The following is a 19,281-nucleotide window of genomic DNA, read 5'->3' as shown; positions in this document are numbered from 1 at the left end:
TAACTTGCCGTATTTGTTCAGCTAATTTATTTAGTATCTATATTTATTGTTTAGAATTTGCTTCCTTCAAAACATATCTTCACATCACTTATTTATGGTGCCTTTTTTACCAAACCTAAACTTTTACTATGATACTTATATTGCATTTTAAATTATATAATAATATCATTTTGCAAATCTCTTTATATTTGAAATGTAGAAAAATAATAGTATTTTTTTTTTTCAAATCCCTCTTTGTTTTTAGTTATGCCCTTAATGTTTTTAATTTGTTTTAGCCATCATGGCTATCTATGATGGCTTTGATGAATAGCATTCTGTTGCTTATTCGGCATGAATGAGAAAGCTTACTTGTAATCAATACTGTTTGAAGAATCTACCATTGAATTTGGTGTCCTATATAGATAGATACTTGCATTTAATTCCAGCAGAAAATTAAAGTTACTCATCACTTCAGATTCTGATAGCTAGTGCATTTCATTGTAATAGAATTCTTGGTTTTGGTTTTGTTTTCATATTCTTATCACCAAAAAATAGCAACACTGTTAGCATTTTATATTCAGTTACTTCGAGTGTATACAGCTATTAACCATAAGAGCAGAAAGGATATATGTGATATTGAATTTGTCTAGCTATGTAATAGCTATTATAACTATAGAATTGTTGTTTCACTCCTTACGGTCCCCTGGTTGTTGATTCACTTATTCCCAAAGGGACAGGAGGAAAGGATATAATATTGCATTCCCTTCTGAGTCATGAATATGATGAATGGAATGTTCCTGAAAGTTCAGCTTGACCTATTCTATTTAGATAGCTTTCTAAAAGATTTATCTGATATATATATTTCATCACATTTTAACCATTTACCTACCACAAGGAGCATTATGTTTCATATGGTATTAAGATATTATATTTGCAAGAGTCTAGTGTACTTAATATTAGATGAAGATTAACTATGTTAAAGGCAATTTAGAAATTGAGTAACTTTTTCTTCAGAGAAAGAATATTTTATAATGGAAAATATTTTGTAAATTGTTTGAAATATCTTTTATCCATCATCATTTTTAATTCTATGTTTTGTATCTCCTTAGCAATTCAGCTATGTTTTCCTTCTTGACATGTTCTCATTTAAATCATTCAATCAAAATTAAAATAGTAGACTGTACTACATTGATTTTCCCTGGCCAATAATTAAAAAAAAACTCAACTGTTTTTACTTTCGGACAACTATTTCATGAACCATCTAAATTTCACTAATGGCATCTAATCTTTTAAGTGATTGTTTATCTAGAGAACATTTTGAACAACACCTTCAACTTTCGTTTTCAGTCATATATCTAATCTTTTTAAACAATGTATTATTTGTCACACTTTTTACTACTTCTTCTATCACTTTGTTAAAGTTGTGTATCATATATTTATTTATTTGTTTTTATCAACATTTGTATCTCAAGAGATGGCTTGTGCAAACTCAAGAAAAAGTAGAGCATTACTGTGTTAAATTCTAACTTAAGATGATGATTCATTGTGCCCAAAATGTCTATAGGTCAAACTACTTGTGTAAAGAGTCAACCCTTAAAAAGTTCACTAAGGCAGAAAGGATGTATGTCTTCTAAAGATATCAAATAACTCTATCCTTATACTTAATTATAATGATGGTTCATTAGAAATTTTCACCTTTTTAACTAATCTTTAGTGACACACTTTTATTTATTTTATCTATATATTATTCCCTCTACAAGAATGGCTTTAAACAGTTATAAAAATGTGCTTGATAGTCACTAAAATTTAGAATTTTCTTATCTATAGCCTTTTTTATTCCTCGTATTATGTTCTTTGAGGCACCTACATATGCACCCCTATTTCATATTCACAAGTAGCATAAAGTGTTGTAAGTGAATTAGTTAAGATGGGCTTCTGACCCATGAGTCATAAGTTCAAAATGTGCATTATTCTTAAGGTAGCCTACTTTACTCAAATCAGCTTGTCTGGAAAAAAATCAAATGAAAAAGCAAAATCTCTATCTCACTTCAGGATTAAGTGGTTGACACTAATAAGAATACTCAAAATAATTACTGCAAATGTTTGAATTCTCAAAACTTGAAACATACTAGAATTTTCTGCCTATATAACTTGAAGTTTAAAAAAAAACCATAATAATAAAAAAGCAAAAATTCCTGAAACCTTTCTAAAGTACATCGTGTTTCTGGATAGGCAGATATCCTGTTTACATTTATTTCTATGATATCATTTCACTAGCTTTTCCTGCTTTAAATAATATCTCTCTATGACATTATTTAGAATGGGAATATTAACATGGCCATTAAATAATAATAATAATAATAATAATAATAATAATGATGATAATGATGATAATGATGATTGCTATAAATAAATGTCATGCCAATTTATACTACAGAGATCATGTATATGCATTCTACTCCCCACCCTGCCTAGATACACAGCTGGCTGTAACAGTAGTTTCAAGCTCTGACCAAATACTCATGTACTGACACTGGTGCATCACTGCGTCCATGAGGAAAACATAATTTTCAATGGATTTAAACACTTCTGTAAATAAATATATTGGGAAACAATGGAAACTGTAAAACTAATGAGGGTTTCATTAGTTTATAATGGGAAACACATGATGGGGAATCAAGCTAGTGTATCTTTTCTTGAACTATCAGGTGGGAATGAAGTCAACAGAAGTGTTCCTGTATTCTGATATTTTGAAGAACATTACTTACTTTGCATTATACTCTCAAGCAAACTATTCTATTTGCTTAAGTCAGTTTATGATTGTAATTATATAGAGTGGATTAGTCGAAATAAGAGCATTATGTATATCATATAATCATCATCATTACCATTGCTTTTACATCCAATCTCATATGGGTTGGACAGAAATTGCTGAGGCAGATTTTCTACAGCCAGATGCCCTTCCTGTTGCCAACACTCATCTATTTCCAACATATATTTCCTCATAGCTGAACCTGTTTGCATAGAAGATTTGAAAACAAAAGACACTGCTTGTATGACACATGCAATGTGAAATCAAGGAGACACAAACACACCCATTTGTACTTATATATTATATGATGGGTTTCTTTTCACTAACCAAATTCACTCAAGGCTTTGGTTTGTCTCAGGCTATAAGTAGAAGACACTTGCTCAAGGTGCCACGTTGTGGAACTGAATCCAAAACCATATTGGAAGGAAGTGAACTTCTTAACGATACAGCTAGTGCATTGCTTTAAGCCACTTATTTTTGTGTTTGCAGTTGGTACTTATTTCAAACTACTACATTTGCGAGGCATAAAAATAAACATTATAGGCTTCTTGGACCTTAAACATTAAACATCGAAACAAACACACAGAAAGCACACACATGTATATGTTTACATGCTTGTATTTGTGTGTAAGTGTATATATGTGTGTGCATCTGTGTATCACGTATGTCTAATGATATGTTTGTTTGTGTATGTATACTGAGAGAAAGACAGAGAGATGGTTATGCTTGAAACTTTAGTTCAATTTTTTAGCAAATCTTGTAAACTGGTGGATTTCCTTACAAAAAAATAAATAGATAAAAAAGAAACAAAAAAGTACTGGAGTAAAAGAAATTTAGAAAAAAAAACAACTTTATTTTATTACTGGCAGATAGTGATACATAGACATATAAACCAAGCCATTGCTTTGTTTATGATATGAAACAGCTTGAATGGCAAAAGGTAATGAAGGTATTGATATTGAATATTAACTGTAAACTAATAAAATCTACATGCAGATAAATATACACACATACGTATGCAATTACACATATCATTACTTGCATGTGAACATTTACACATGCATATGAACACATACACATGCATGTATATAAACTTACATACATACACACGTATTATTGATTTAATGAAATATTCAAAGATATATGTGTTTGTTTGGGTTTTTGTTGTTGTTTTTTTTTTCTTTTTCTGAAACTTAGTTTGCATACTATCAGTTGGTATTTAAAATGTTTCTTTTATCGATTTCAGATGTCAAGCATAAGTAAAATAGAAGAAAGTTTCCTTAGATTTCATGTTTGTTTAGGATTTTCTGAATTAGTGTGGAAGTTTTATGTATACATATGCACATATACATATATATATATATATATATATATATATCATTATCTTTACCATTTCAGTATCCACTTTTCCATACTAGCATATATCAAACAAGACTTACTGTGGCAGTTTTTCCTATAGACAGATGTCCTTCTTGTCTGATAACAGCCCTTACTTAGTCTTTCTTGGGACAAACAGCTCAACAGCCAGACATGTATTCACAGCAGATATAAACAAAATTCATAATAGTGGCATTGTTTTTACTGTGCACAGATGTCTGGGCATGTTTTTGCTACAGATATGAACAATGACACTATTTGCATGGCACACAAAACAATGACAAAGCATTGCTCAGTTTGAGGCCATAGTAGAAGACACCTGCTCACAATGTCATTCTGGAGAAATTAACCTTAAACTATTTGACTGCAGAACAAACTTCTTAACCCTTTAGCATTTAAACCGATCATATCTGGCCCAAACATTCTGCCCATTTTATACTCAAACTAGTCACATCCAGCCTTTCACATCTACCTTACAATATTATTCTAAAGGAGTGGCTGTGTGGTAAGAAGGCGGCGAGCTGGCAGAAACGTGCTACCTGCATGTTTGTTTATTTGTTGTAAAGGGGTGGACTTATGATCAAAGGTGTTCTAGTTATGATATTATTTATCTAGTTCTACATCAGATAACATGTTTCTTTTTTAAAAAAAGTTTATTGGGCATGTTTTGTGGGAGATTTGAATGGTATTTTTAGCCTGTTGCTCTGTCATTGATATGTATATGTGATTGTTTTTCGATAGAGCCAACATCTGGCTCTACTGAGTTGACTTAACTTTGTTGTTCTTTTTCTTTAAGTGAAGCATGAATACAATGATGATAGGGTGGTATTATATGACAAAGGTGTGGATGACAACTGGGAGTTGCAGTAATTATGAAGCTACAGTATTAACGTTGCAAGATTACATGTTCAAGCTCTTATAAGAGCTGTTCTGCATGTTGTACTCTTGAAGAAGCAAATGTCATTTTATTTGCATTGGAATTAAGTTCCCATCCTACCCTTTTTTTTTTTTTTTTTTTTTTTCTTTTTTTGACAAAGAGTTTACAAGAAGATGAAATTCACTAGTTTGTGAAGACCTGAAAGTCAGAAAATACCTATTACTCACTGACTAGTGAAATTTATATATCTTTTGGTTGAATTTAAGGACTCTTATTTTTTTATATTTTATTGAACTCTCATTAAAATTCATTTAAAATTCATGTTCTACCATTTCATATACAACTATATATATTTCTGGAGCGATCTTGCTCACATTAATATGATAAAAATTAACAGGAAATTGAGTGAGCAGGATCTAGAACAGTGGTTCTCAATCATTTTTTTTACCTTTGGACCCCTTTGCTTACTATTTTATTCTGGTGGACCCCCATAGCTATTCAATGTTTAGAAACTAGTTTTATAGAAACTTCTTTCAAAATTCCTATTCACTTGTCACACATTCACTTGTGTAGGTTGAATTATGTAAAATGTTAGAGGAAGAAACCTGTTTCTTGTGATAAATATATCTAAAGCAAAATTGTTTTTGTGAACCCATAAAATACTACTGTGGACCCAATTTATTATTTTGCTTGTGTGGACCACAAAAAATCTTATATGAACCTCAGTTGAAAACCACTGATCTAGGAAACAGTTACAAACTTTGAAAAGTTGTCTTGAACAATACCAGATGTCCCATATGATAAACAGCATGTAAATATTGATATAGTATGTAATGATGCTACATACATGGAACATCTGCTATATTTTTTGTGTGTTTTTTTAATGTCTTCTAGGGAAGTAGAGGAATATTGAAAATGGGATTATTCCAGTAGCTGCTAATTTCTTGTAGAAGCTTCTCTAGTTGATTGTCAGTAGTATGATAATATTTTGGCTGCATTTCCTTGCAGTTAATTACATATTAATGAAGGCTTGCATTTTTCAAAGGATTATCAATTATTGTTTCCTTGTGTTATTGTGTTACAAGGAAACAGTCTAAGGATATTAAATCTGTCTGTTTTTTATGGGAAAATGTTTAAATGGTAACAGCAATGCAGAATGTAAACAGTGCACTGATAGTTGTGCTGCTCAGGGTAATTTGATAGTTTTATTATATTACTGGGATAGTTGCTTGATAAGAAGAGCCACATATACATATTGTTTTTCTTTGCTCTCAAAAACTGCAACTTATCATCATCATCATCATCATTTAACGTCCGCTTTCCATGCTAGCATGGGTTGGACGGTTCAACTGGGGTCTGGCAAGCCCGAAGGCTGCACCAGGCCAGTCAGATCTGGCAGTGTTTCTACAGCTGGATGCCCTTCCTAACGCCAACCACTCCAAGAGTGTAGTGGGTGATTTTATGTGCCACCGACACAGGTGCCAGACGAGGCTGGCAGACAGCCACGCTCGGATGGTGTTTTTTATGTGCCACCGACACAGGTGCCAGACAAGGCTGGCAGACGGCCACGCTCGGATGGTGTTTTCTTATGTGCCACCAACACAGGTGCCAGACGAGGCTGGCGAATGGCCACGCTCGGATGGTGTTTGTTACGTGCCCTCAGCACGGAGGCCAGTCGATGCGGTACTGGCTACGGTCATGTTTGGATGGTTTTCTTATGTGCCACCGGCACTGGTACCACAAGGATACAAATTCCATTGATGTTCATCTATTTTGATTTGGTTTGATTTTCACTTGATTTGATTTGATTTATATTTTTTTTAAATTGCAAGTAAGAAAATATTTATAGCTGTGTGCATATAAATATATATATCTTCAGAGAGAGAGAGAGAGAGAGAGAAAGAGAGAAAATATATTTCTAACTTACCTTCATAGAGAATAATGCTGGAGTGCCTATATAAAATCACCCCTGGAGTGGGTGATTTTATATGGGCACTAGGGACAAAGGGAGCAATAGGAAGTAGGTAGGTGCAGTAGTAATGGGTTTTTTGTTTTTTTCTTTTATCTTTTTTGTTTTGTCAGTCTTTGTTGCCTATTTAAAAATTAAGAAGTTAAATGTAATATTATGATAAACTGCTTGTTGGCTACCATAACAGCAATAGTATTAACAACAACATCAGTAATTTTTGTAGACTCCAAAATGTGAATAAGTAAATAAACAAAACTGTATGTATAGCACCCATCCATAAATTACAAACAATAAATGTAAACATAATTTAAAAGATATTGCCAAAGTTTGAGGACATTTCTATACATGAAACTAAGAGGACCACTGCACCTGCTCTATTAAGTAATGTCATGACTTGTGTGTGCAAATATATATATATATATATACATAAGAAGGACTCTCCCATCAAAGATGATGTGAGTGTTCATCTTTTTCCGAATTACCAGCACAAATGATTTGTTTATAGTGATCAAATATGCATGCCATACATTAGCTTACCCCCTCTATTAAATCAATGTTGTCTGAACAGGTGCATGGTGTACCACACACCTGGTGTCAAAGTGACCACAGAGTAAATGTAAGATGAAGTGTTTTGCTCAAGAACACAACACACCACCCGGTCTAGGAATTGAAACCATGATCTCACGATCGTGAGTGCAACACCCTAACCACTAAGCCATGCATCCTCACACACACACATATATACTATATTAAAAAGCAGCAAAAATATTACAAAAACTATTACTCAGAGTTTCACGTTTCCATTCGTCACATTTATGCTCTTACTCTGGTATATATATATATATATATATCCTTGAACATTGTTGGATTGTTGATTCTCGCTATGAGTGTCAATTGCTTATCTCATAATCTACTTATGTGTATAAACAGACAATTTTGCATGTAGGCAAAGGAATTAGTGTATGTGTATATGTGAACATATAAAAAATACAACTATAAATCAGAATATAATGATAAATTTCAGCTGGTACCTCTGGGTGTATATATAGAGTACAAAGAATATGTACTTGAGTTTGGCCAAAAGTCATGTCCTCAAGGTTGGGTCAACAACTAAGGTCAAATGGTGATGTATCAAATATTCACTTATTATAGGGTAGTGCCATTCTAAGTAGTCACCTACATTGAACTAGTACCTTGAACCAAATTATTCTTTATATTCTTTGTTTGTGTATTAAAATTGGGGAGAGAGAAAACAGACAGTAGCTAATAAAAAAATAGTTTGAGAAGTACTGGTTTAAGTGTTACTACTTAGTGAACTAATGATCTTTGAACAGACATAGCAACCACCAACTTCCTCTTTCTTCTATTCATTCTTCATTCCTTATTTAGCAACTTTCATTTTTTAGATACTTATTATTAATTCGATTCATATATTAATTTGAAGAAGCCTATAAAGGGGTCTTTCTGAATATTCTCTACCCTAACAGGTAGAGAATTAATAACAATTAGCTCTCCCAGAAATCAAGCCATATTACCTTAAAAATAAGGATACATTTATTAGTGCTGTTTTGCATAAGTAATGCCTGAATAAAAGATGAAATATCCATGTCTGGAATAATTTGACAATGGTGCTATTAGATCAACTCAGACCTGAGGTTTAGCTGCTGCTGCTGCTGCTGTTACTACTACTACTACTACTACTAGTAGTAGTAGTAGTAGTAGTAGTAGTAGTAGTATAAAAAAGGTAAAGACCACCTTAGTCATGAATGATCATGGGATTGCACCTACAAAGTTACCCTTTGAAGCACAAGTCCAGGCAAGGTTTATTTACAGAAGACCAGGAGTCACCCATGCATACCAGCCTCCCTTCTCCGTGCTACTGATGTTATCCAATGGAAAGACAAAGGCCAATACAACTTGGCAGCAGTAATACCACAACTCATTTCTGCAGCTGAGTGAACTGGAGCAACATGAAATAAAGTGTCTTGCTCAAGTATCAAGTACACAACACACAGCCTGGTCCAGGAATTGAACTCATTGCCACATGATTGTGAGCCTGACACTCTAACTACTGAGCCATGCACCTTCATAGTGTGTGTGTGTGTGTATATATATATATATATATATATATATATATATATAATATATATATATATATATATATATATATATATATATATATATATATATATATATATATATATATATAATATATATATATATATATGAGCGAGATCATTGCCAGTCCAACCCATGCTAGCATGGAAAGTGGATGTTAAACGATGATGATGATGATGATGATGATATATATATATATTATATATATATATATATATATATAACCACATAATATTACAAAAATTTCATTGGCAAAAATATATTTCTTATATTGTTTTGTAAGTTATTGCCAGAATATTTAGGCTTCCTGACTGCTCTAGTTCCTTGGGTCTCTGAGCCCTTCTCTCCTCACTAAAAAATTGTCAGACATGAAAACATACATATAAAGAAACAACAATAGTACTTTTGGTTTGATTTAATGGATACATTAGATATGGTAGAATGACAGAACTGGTGTACAATACTGACTGTTATGAAATTTCTGAACTTAGGATAATATTGGCCCTTTAGCATTCAGGTGACTCTGTTAAATATAATGCTCATCTATTTATATTGTTTTGAATTAATTATGCATTGTCTCATAGCTTCAAGTTTTTTATATGATTGTTTATTTATAGAATGATATTGTAGGTTGGGTGTGAGAGGCTGGATATGTCAAGTTTGAATACAAAACAAGTAGAATATTTATGGATGGATATGGCTAGTTTATAAGCTAGTGAGTAAAAACAAGAATGCTGATGGATATAACTTAAGAAGTTTGCTTGAATTACAATATATTTGCAGAAGAATTAATTTCATTCATGCTTTGTAACTAAATAGTATTGTTGTGCAAAAGATGAGTAAAATTGTTCGAAGTCAACAAAATGGGACTCAATGGGCAACTGCTTTAACCCTTTAACATTTAAACCAGCCATATCCAGCCCAAATATTCTACTTATTCAATCTTCAAACTGGCCACATGTGGCCCCTCACACCTAAACTACAATGTCATTCTAAAAATAAACAGTCACATCATTGAAATCTCAGAGCTACAAGGTAATTGATGATTAATTCAAAACAATGTGAATAAAAAAAGCATTACATTAGACAGAATAATCTGAATGCTAAAAAGTTAAAGAGCTAAAATTAGTATTTACAATACTAGTTTCTGATATGAGTTGTATATCATTAATTCTATGTTCCTGTATGAACCATCCAGAATTTAAAGATTGATATAGAATTAAATAACAATTGAAATCTTTGACATCTGTTTGTGTATATATCTGATCGAAAATAACAGATATCAGTTCTTTTAATTCATGTTTTATTTGGAAATTTCATTTTTGGTGATAAGGTTAAGAAAAAATATTTTCAATAATTTGATGTTAGGCTTTGATTAGATATTAATCATTTTGTTGCCCCGTTTTTATATATTGATTGTAATGGTTTAGAATAATAACCTGACATAATATGAGACGATGGAAGAAATTAATAATTTTTGATATTGGTTGTTTTTCCTTTCTGATAGTATTTTCAAGATTCATTGTTTGTATGAAATATCTCTAGCTCTTGCCTTTTTTTTTTCGTCTCTAAATATCCTGCAATTTTGCTATCTTCTATTCATCTTCTCTTATTTGTTGTTTGTCTAGTTTTCCATTCTCTGCTTTCCTGTGTTCTTCACACACATAACTATTGTAAATGAGATTTTATTCTGTTTTACTTTCCATAGCAAAGAATAAAATTGCTATTAAGCAATGCAGATTAATCTTTATTTTTAGTTTTCAAGATGTGAACCATATTTCTTTAGATGTGATAGGCCAGGAAAATAGCTTATGTTTAGTGGAGAGAGAGAAGTTCTTGATTACATGATCAGAATTTAGATTTCACTAAAATTAAAATCCTTCAATTTAATTATTTTCTTAGCATAGACTTTTTCTTTAATCTTACCACACAGAGGTCCCATGGTTATTAAGAAGTTTCTTTTAAAATCATGCGGTTCCAGTTTTGAGCTCACTGCATATCACCTTGGACAAGTGTGTTATATTATACCATAACCTTGGGGCAACCTGAGTCTTGTAAGGGGAATTTGGTAGACATAGACTGTACAGAAACCCGTCATATATGTGTGTATGCACACACACACACGCATGCATATACATATATACAGAGTTCAGACATGGCTATGTAGTTAAGAAGTTTTCTTCCCAACCATGTGCCTTCAAGTTTAATCCATCTGTATGGCACTTTCAATGACTGTTTTCTGCTATAGCCTCAAGTTTCTTTGGTTGGCAGAAACTATGGAAGCCCATCATATGTATATGTGTGTATGCATGCATGTTTTTTTTCCAGGTACCTTTCTATTGACACTATTTGGATAGCAGTAACATTTGTTTCAAACTTAGGAGAGAGAGCCAGTTAACCTCAGCAAGATTTGAACTCAGAATGAATGCACTAATGACTTTGCCAGCTTGGAGTGTCACAATAAAATACGTCCTGTACACTCTGTATAGTCACAGAATGAGCGAAGACATTGTGGTTGTAAGGACTCTGTAGTCAATCTGAGGATATGACAGCCTCCCCAGTGTCATGATAAAATGCTTCCAGTACTTTCTGTAAATCATTAGAAAGGACATCCAGTCATGGAAACCATGCTAAAAATGGAACATTTTTGAGAAAGACATGATTCTCTAACCCTTTGGTCTTCCAACCTTTTTTGCACCATGAACTGGTTTCAAGCAAAGTAATTTTTCCATAGACCAGTGCATCATGTGCATAATAAAACACTAAAGGGCATAAAATGTAACTTAATTGTTATATATATAATGATTTCAAACTTTAGCACAGGGTCAGCAGTTTTTGAGGGGAAGGGGAAGTTGATTACATCAATTGCAGTACTTGACTGCTACTTATTTTATCCAGCACAAAAGGATGAAATGTGAAGTCATCCTCAGCAGAATTTGAACTCAGAAAATAAAAACAGACAAAATGCTACTAAGCTATTTGTCCAGCATGCTAACAGTTCTGCCAGCTTACATATTATGCACTTTATTTCTACTATTATTACATTGTAGACTAAGGCAGCAAACTGGCAGAATCATTAGCATGCTGAACAAAATGCTTAGCAGTATTTAGTCCATCTTTATGTTCTGAGTTCAAATTCTGCTGAGGTCAACTTTGCCTTTCATCCTTTTGGGGTCAATAAAATAAGTACCAGTTGAGTACTGGGGTCAATGTTATCAATTTACCCTCTCCCCCCCCAAATCATGGTCTTCTACCAAAATTTGAAACTATTGTATTGCAGATGGTAATAGTCAGTGAAATAGAAATAAAATTTTAAAATTTATGCTTTCTGTGTGTCCTGATCTACAGCCCACTTCTGGTTCAGTGCCTGGTGGTTGGGGACTCCTGCTCTAACCCTCTAAGCAGTAACTACAGATAATAATTCATAGTGTGGTAACTTTTTCAACCCATGCCAATATTCGAAACAGATAAAAATGACAATGATGATGACATACATACCAGCATGGGATCCCTTAACAAAATTTGTGCATCGTTTTAAAAAGTACTTTGAATTATTTAGTTCTTTTGTATGAACTGTGTACAATGACACCAGTGACTTAACTGGACGTCCCTTATGAAGTCAATAAAACAAATATCAAAATACTAGGGCTGCTATAATTAAAATCCCTTGAAGTTGGCATCCCAGTACAACCTCTCATCAAAAGCAGAAACCAGTCGAACAATGAATTGTTGGTTTAGAAATTTCTTGTGATTCATAATTTTATATTTTTCAGGTTAGATCTGTTACAAGTCTTTAAAATATTGGATTGTTTGCCATAAATTTCGTATTTAAGTTTTGCTAAGAAATGAAGCCAAAATGATTATTTGGCTTTGAGCCAAAATGGTTATTTTGTTATTTTGTTATCAGTTTAGTTGGTCTATTTCAAAATTAAATGTAGATGTTTACACAAAAATAAATTTCTTATTTGTATGTGATTGATTTAGACAATTCATCTTTCTTTCTTTCTTTCTTTGACTTAGAAAACATAATAGAAATATTTTTGGCTTTTTCTTTTATTTTTTTTTTACTTCATTTAAATAAATAAGGTAAATGTAAATCATATTAATAATACAGGAAACAAATAAAAGTCAATCCATTTCTTAGTACATTTTGAAAAATTTGAAGATTATTTAACTTGGAATCAATGCCAGTTATATATTTATTAATGTTTTTGTTTTAGAAGTATAAAAAACTTCTTTTTTTTTATGAATTGCTAAAATTTAATTTTATGGTTCTCAGATAGTGCACCACAAGGACTACCTGGGTGTGATGCAGATTTAAAAAACAAAGCTTTAGAAAATCCTTATTAATATTTCAGTATGTTTAAGATGGCTGTCTGACAGAATTGTTAGCATGCTGAGTAAAATGCTTAGCAGCATTTTATCCATCTTCATGTTCTGGGTTCAAATTCCATTAAGGCTGACTATGCTTTTCATCCTTTCGAGACCAATAAAATAAGCACTAGTTGAGCACTGGGGTAAATATAACCAACTTACCTCCTGCCTTGAAATTACTGGCCCTGTGCCAGTACTCAAACAAGGAGACTGTACAGAAGAGTTTTCTGGAGGCAGTGGTTGAAGCCAATGGTGATTTTATTGAATAAATTTACCCTTTAGTATTTCAAGATATTTTAATGTTATTTTGGTAACTATATTTTAAAATGAGATGTCAGTGTTATTTTCATCTTTGTGTAACTTAGACGACAGTTTATTCACTGCACTCTATATATATCATATATGTTTATATATATATATTGATAAAAAAGGTAAGACAACAAAAGAATGAAAGAAACCTCAATATTATGTAAATAGAGGAGTTTATCTGTAATTGTAATATGTGACAATTATTTGGTAGCCATGATAAAACTCCGAGTTTCGGATGCCGAGGTGGAAATCCACGCCACCATCTCTTCAGTTATCCAGCCATTGGAAAAAATGCTATGAAAAATGACTGTTATACAAAGGGAAATTACTGTGTGCTTGACCGTTATTAAGACAATATTAAGACCGTTATTACATATATATATATGATATGTATACATGCTATTATATTTTTTGTGTTTGTTTTTGTTCCCAAATTGACAATTGGTGGTGGTATGTTTAAATTGACATAACTTAGCAAATTGGCAAAGAGGCTGATAGAATAAGTACTAGACTTAAAAAGTACTAAGGTCAATCTGTGCAACTAAAAGCCTTCAAGCTGGTGCCTCAGCATGGCTGCAGTCCAATAACTGAAACAAACAAAAGATAATAGTTTTGTAAAATTTTTTTTTCCTAAATTTCTCATTTTCAAGCAATTTGAAAAATTTTTTATGTGATGTGTAACCATAATTTTTTTTTATCATTCAATATGTAGCAGACAAAATGATTTCAATCACTGGGTTAGATACTGGATTTAGGAAGATTTCATTCAGGAGTATAGCCCGTAGCATAGAACTTTCATCTAATGAACTTTCAGAGTTATAGTAGTCATAGCAAAATAATTTAGATGTTATAAAAACCTTACAGTCATAATAACCTAAGTTCATGTTCACACATTCAATGTTTAAAACCAGCTATAAGCTTTTCCTACATTTGGAAGGCTTCTCTCTGATCTGTGTGTGCACATGCATATGTGTGTCTGTGGTATTTTGTGTGTGCGTGTATGTATGTATGTATGTGTTTATATATATATATATATATATATATATATATATATATATATGTATGTATATTGTTCTGGATTTGATTTTGCTAATGAGAAAAGTTCATTGTAATATATTTTTCCATTGTTAGTGTAAGAATGACTAAATATGCTTGAGCTTCCACTTCCCAAAACTTTGTGTGTAAAAACAAATTAATATTTGCTCCGGGTTTTTATTTTTGTATTTCTAAAGATTCTTTCACTCCTCTAAATGCTCATTCTCATGAAACAAGTTTCTTTAATATTGATAAAATTTCTCTCGCTCACTCACTCACTCATTCACTATCCTCCCTCTTTGTCTCTCTCTCTCTCTCACATATGCTAGTTTCTTCCCTCCCTCCTTCCTACTCTCATACACAAACACACTCTTCTCTCTCCCCCCCTCTCTCTCTCTCTCTTTCTCTCTGCTATTAAACTATAATTTTTGATTTCTTAGGCTAATGCATCAGAAAAAAAACTATTAAGGCTTCCCTCTTATTCTGAGAGTTTGTCTATTTATAACAAGGATTTTGTGATGAAAGTCCTCCTTAGATTCTGTGCACAATGTTAGCTCAACAGTGCCTGTTGTTCATATTTTTTATCTCTTTCTGATTTCACTTGGTAAAACAATAGACAGTGCAGCACCCCAGCTTTTCTTTTAGTCAGGACACAATTGAATTCTTCATGTTTTAAAATGTCATAATAGGCTTGCTTTGAGAAGCCTAACCTTTATCAAGTTATAATAACTTATAGAAGGGGTTTAGAGTTTATCCCTAAGTCAGCCCTAACTGAGTGCACCTATGTTCAAAAATAATCCATCTGTGACCCTCCCAGCTTGTTTTTTATGGGTTTTTTTTTTTTCAGACATAGTGTGTCTAGAATTACAATATGTCTTTCATTTTTGAGAACAGTAGGGTATGTAATTTAACCCATTATCATTTAAACTAACAGAATCCAGCGAAAATATTCTGCTGCAGGTATGTTCAAACTGGCCAGATCCAACATCTTGCACCTATCCTACAATGTCATTATCAAAATAAACAATCACTTTGTTGCAATATTGCCACAAGATAATGCATATTTAATTCAAAACAATGTGAATAAATAAGCATTACATTTGACAGAGTAATCTGAATGCTAAAGGGTTAAGAGAGAGATTTGGTTATTATTTTTAGTGACCATGTAGAGGCGTCTCTCACTGATTCATGGATGAACAATATATTGGTACAGTATGAGATGAATAGTCTAATGTTTACAATAAGGCCATTCACTGAAGGTTAAACCATGCTATCACTCACTTACTAATTCTATCAACTATTCATATGAGTTTAAAATAAAGGGGTCCAGAGTATATATATTTCAGAAGAAGAAATGAAATGTTGTGACTCTTAATTTTATTAAAAGCTATTTACGATGTAAGTGAAATCACTTCTTTTATGATACAGAATTAGGTGGTAACCAGTTGCATATAAAACTCACAAGGTACACACATTATCAAGAGATTTATTCACCAAGTGCTCTACAACTAATTAGAAAATAGTTGAGGTTATGACCAGTGTGTAAGTAGAATAAATAAGGTACAGGCATAGTTGTGTGGTAAGTTTGCTTCCCAACTATATGGTCCCATTTTCAGGCATCTTTGACAACTTTTGAGTGGATTTGGTAAACAAAACCTGAAAGAAGCTCATCATATATATATCTGTGTGTGTATATGTTTGTCCCCTAACACCACTTGACAACTGGTGTTGGTGTGTTTATGTCCTATAACTTAGCAGTTTGTCAATAGAGACCAAGAGAATAAGTACCAGGCTTTACAAAAGAAAACAGAAAATAGTCTTATTATTATAAATGTGATTAAAACAGCAGAATGACTCATTAGAGTAACAGACAAAATGTTCTGCAATATTTGTTCTAACACTTTACATTTTATGTTCAAATCTTGCTGGGGTCATCTTTGCCATTCATCCCTCTAGGTTTGACAAAATAAATTATCATTTATGTACTTGGTTCGATATAATTATCTATTCCTCTCCCCACAAATTTATGGGCATGTGCTTATGCGATAAAATTATTATAACTATAATTACAAGTATTTCTACATTCATAGTACTATATCTACTTCAGGTCTCTTGAAATGCTTAAAGTATGAACATATGCAGGCTGAGAGACCAGCTGGCACACAGACAAAAACAAACCGACTCATATACACACACCTGTGTATGTGTATTTATATATATGTGTGTGTATGTGTGTGTGTATTGATTCATGAGTTTGAAAACTAATTACTACTTTTTCAAATCTCTAATTAGACTTCATTTTAAGCACTTGATAATTCCTACCATTTAAAAACCATATCCGATTCTATTGCCCGATTTCTTATTGAATGTTGGATTCTGTCTCTGTACATGAAGAAGATAGGATATTTAATTGAGTCTGACAATTCTTTTCACTTTAGTTGCCTTCAGTGCTTACACGCAGCAGTTACTATATGATGCAATATTACATTTTCAATGAAAATGACACATTAATGCATTCGTTCTTCATCATTTAGTTTTACAATTTTCAGATGATTGTTTTTGTTATTACAATTTTATTTTTTGACTAACATTATGTATTATTTTTTTATTTCTAAAATATGTTTTTAGTTGATTATATTTCCTTTGACTATTTCCTATGAAAATTGTAATAGTTTCATCAAATTTTAAACATTTGCAATTATTGGTTTTCAATGGATTATATATAAAGTTATTTTCTGTCTGTTTAATTTGAATTAATCAAATCTGCAAATTTTAAATCTAAATGTGCTTCAGTTAAAACCTAAGCAGTAGCTTTCCTCACCCACCCTTTTTTTTAGTTTTATTTTGTGCATCATTGCAGCATTATGCAATTTTGACCTTATTGAAAAGAATATTTCTACTGAGTGCAAATATTTGCCTCATTATGTAAGATTTGTGACAAATACAGACAAAAAAATATGCCATTAAATGTAAATACTGAAAAATGAAAAATAATTATAAGATAAAATAAGGAGGCAAATTGTAGTCTTTTCATGTTACTTTACTGTCAGTTTTATTTTATTGAGTGGCTGCTTGTGATTTGAAACAAATATTGTAAAACATAATGATGCAGTATGTGAGTGAACAAAGTTTATCAGAATGTAAATAGAATGTACTCTAACATAAAAACACTTCAATAATTCTTTCTTTTTTTTATTTTCTGTTTTCTTACAGGTGAGTATCAGAACTTGTTTTGTTGAATTCTTTGATTCTGGAAAGATAACTATACTGTTGTAAGTAGAAAGTTTTATTCTTGATCTTGAAGAAGTAAAAAGATAGAGGAGAGAGAAGAAATCCTTAATCTTGTGAAAAAGTTGAAAATATCTGAAATTGCCTATACATACATGCATGCATACATACATACATACATACATACATACATAATACATACATACATACATACACACATATGAACGTACATATATACTTATATGCACACACACACACACAATGTCTCAACAACAAGTATACATACATACACACACACATACATACATATGAACGTACATACATACTTACATGCACACACACTCACACACACACACACACAATGTCTCAACAACAAGTATACATACATACACACACATACATACATATGAACGTACATACATACTTACATGCACACACACTCACACACACACACACACACAATGTCTCAACAACATGTATACATACATAGACACACACACACACACACATACATACATACATACATACATGCATACATACATATGAACGTACATACATACATGCACACACACACACAATGTCTCAACAACATGTATACATACAGACACACACACGCATACACACACACACATACACACACATACACACACACATACATACATACACACATACATACATACATACATACATTACAGACGGACAGAGTGACAGAAGCAGTATTAATACCAAAAGATAAATATTCATCACTTAAAAGTGGATGTTGCATTAGCACACACAAATACTGCAATATTTAACGAGAGAGTAAAATCTAATATGGTTATTTGGTGCATAAGAGCACATCATAGCTCTAACCAGCAACAGACAGTCACCACTACTTCTGCTGCATGGTGATTGTCTGCTGCTGACAATAGCTATGATGAGCATTTATGTAGCATATAACAATATGAGAATTTTTCTCTCTTGGTAAATATTGCAGTATTTGTGTGTTCTAATGCAACATCCACATGTAAGTGGTGAATATTTTACCGTATATAATTACCGTACCAAACAGACCATTGGATGTTGTTATGCATTGCTGGTCATAATATGCTTCCTTGCATTGCTGTAGCCTTTAAATGATGCCACCCTGGTGGCTAGGCAGACAGGAAATCATTGGTCCTGAACAGAATGCCAGTTTGTCACAGGGCTACCCATTTATATCTG

At 32.3% G+C, this 19,281-nt stretch overlaps 1 protein-coding gene across 7 annotated transcripts in view; it reads left to right on the top strand.

Annotated features, from left to right (window-relative positions):
- LOC115210794 (regulator of G-protein signaling 17) overlaps positions 1-19,281 on the top strand; it is a 379,423-nt gene that overhangs the window by 76,831 nt on the left and 283,311 nt on the right. Inside the window, exon 1 of one of the 7 annotated variants that reach the window (XM_036501997.1) lies at positions 18,100-18,122. The exons of the other annotated variants lie outside the window; for them this stretch is intronic. The gene's annotated coding sequence lies outside the window, so the exon portion shown is untranslated. Of the gene's footprint in view, positions 1-18,099; positions 18,123-19,281 lie in introns of those variants that run through there. 7 annotated transcript variants of the gene reach the window in all.

The sequence above is a fragment of the Octopus sinensis genome, linkage group LG4 (assembly GCF_006345805.1).
Source record: "Octopus sinensis linkage group LG4, ASM634580v1, whole genome shotgun sequence".
Lineage (NCBI taxonomy): Eukaryota > Metazoa > Mollusca > Cephalopoda > Octopoda > Octopodidae > Octopus > Octopus sinensis.
Note: the sequence above shows the minus strand (reverse complement) of the source record. Positions and strands in the feature narration are given on the sequence as shown.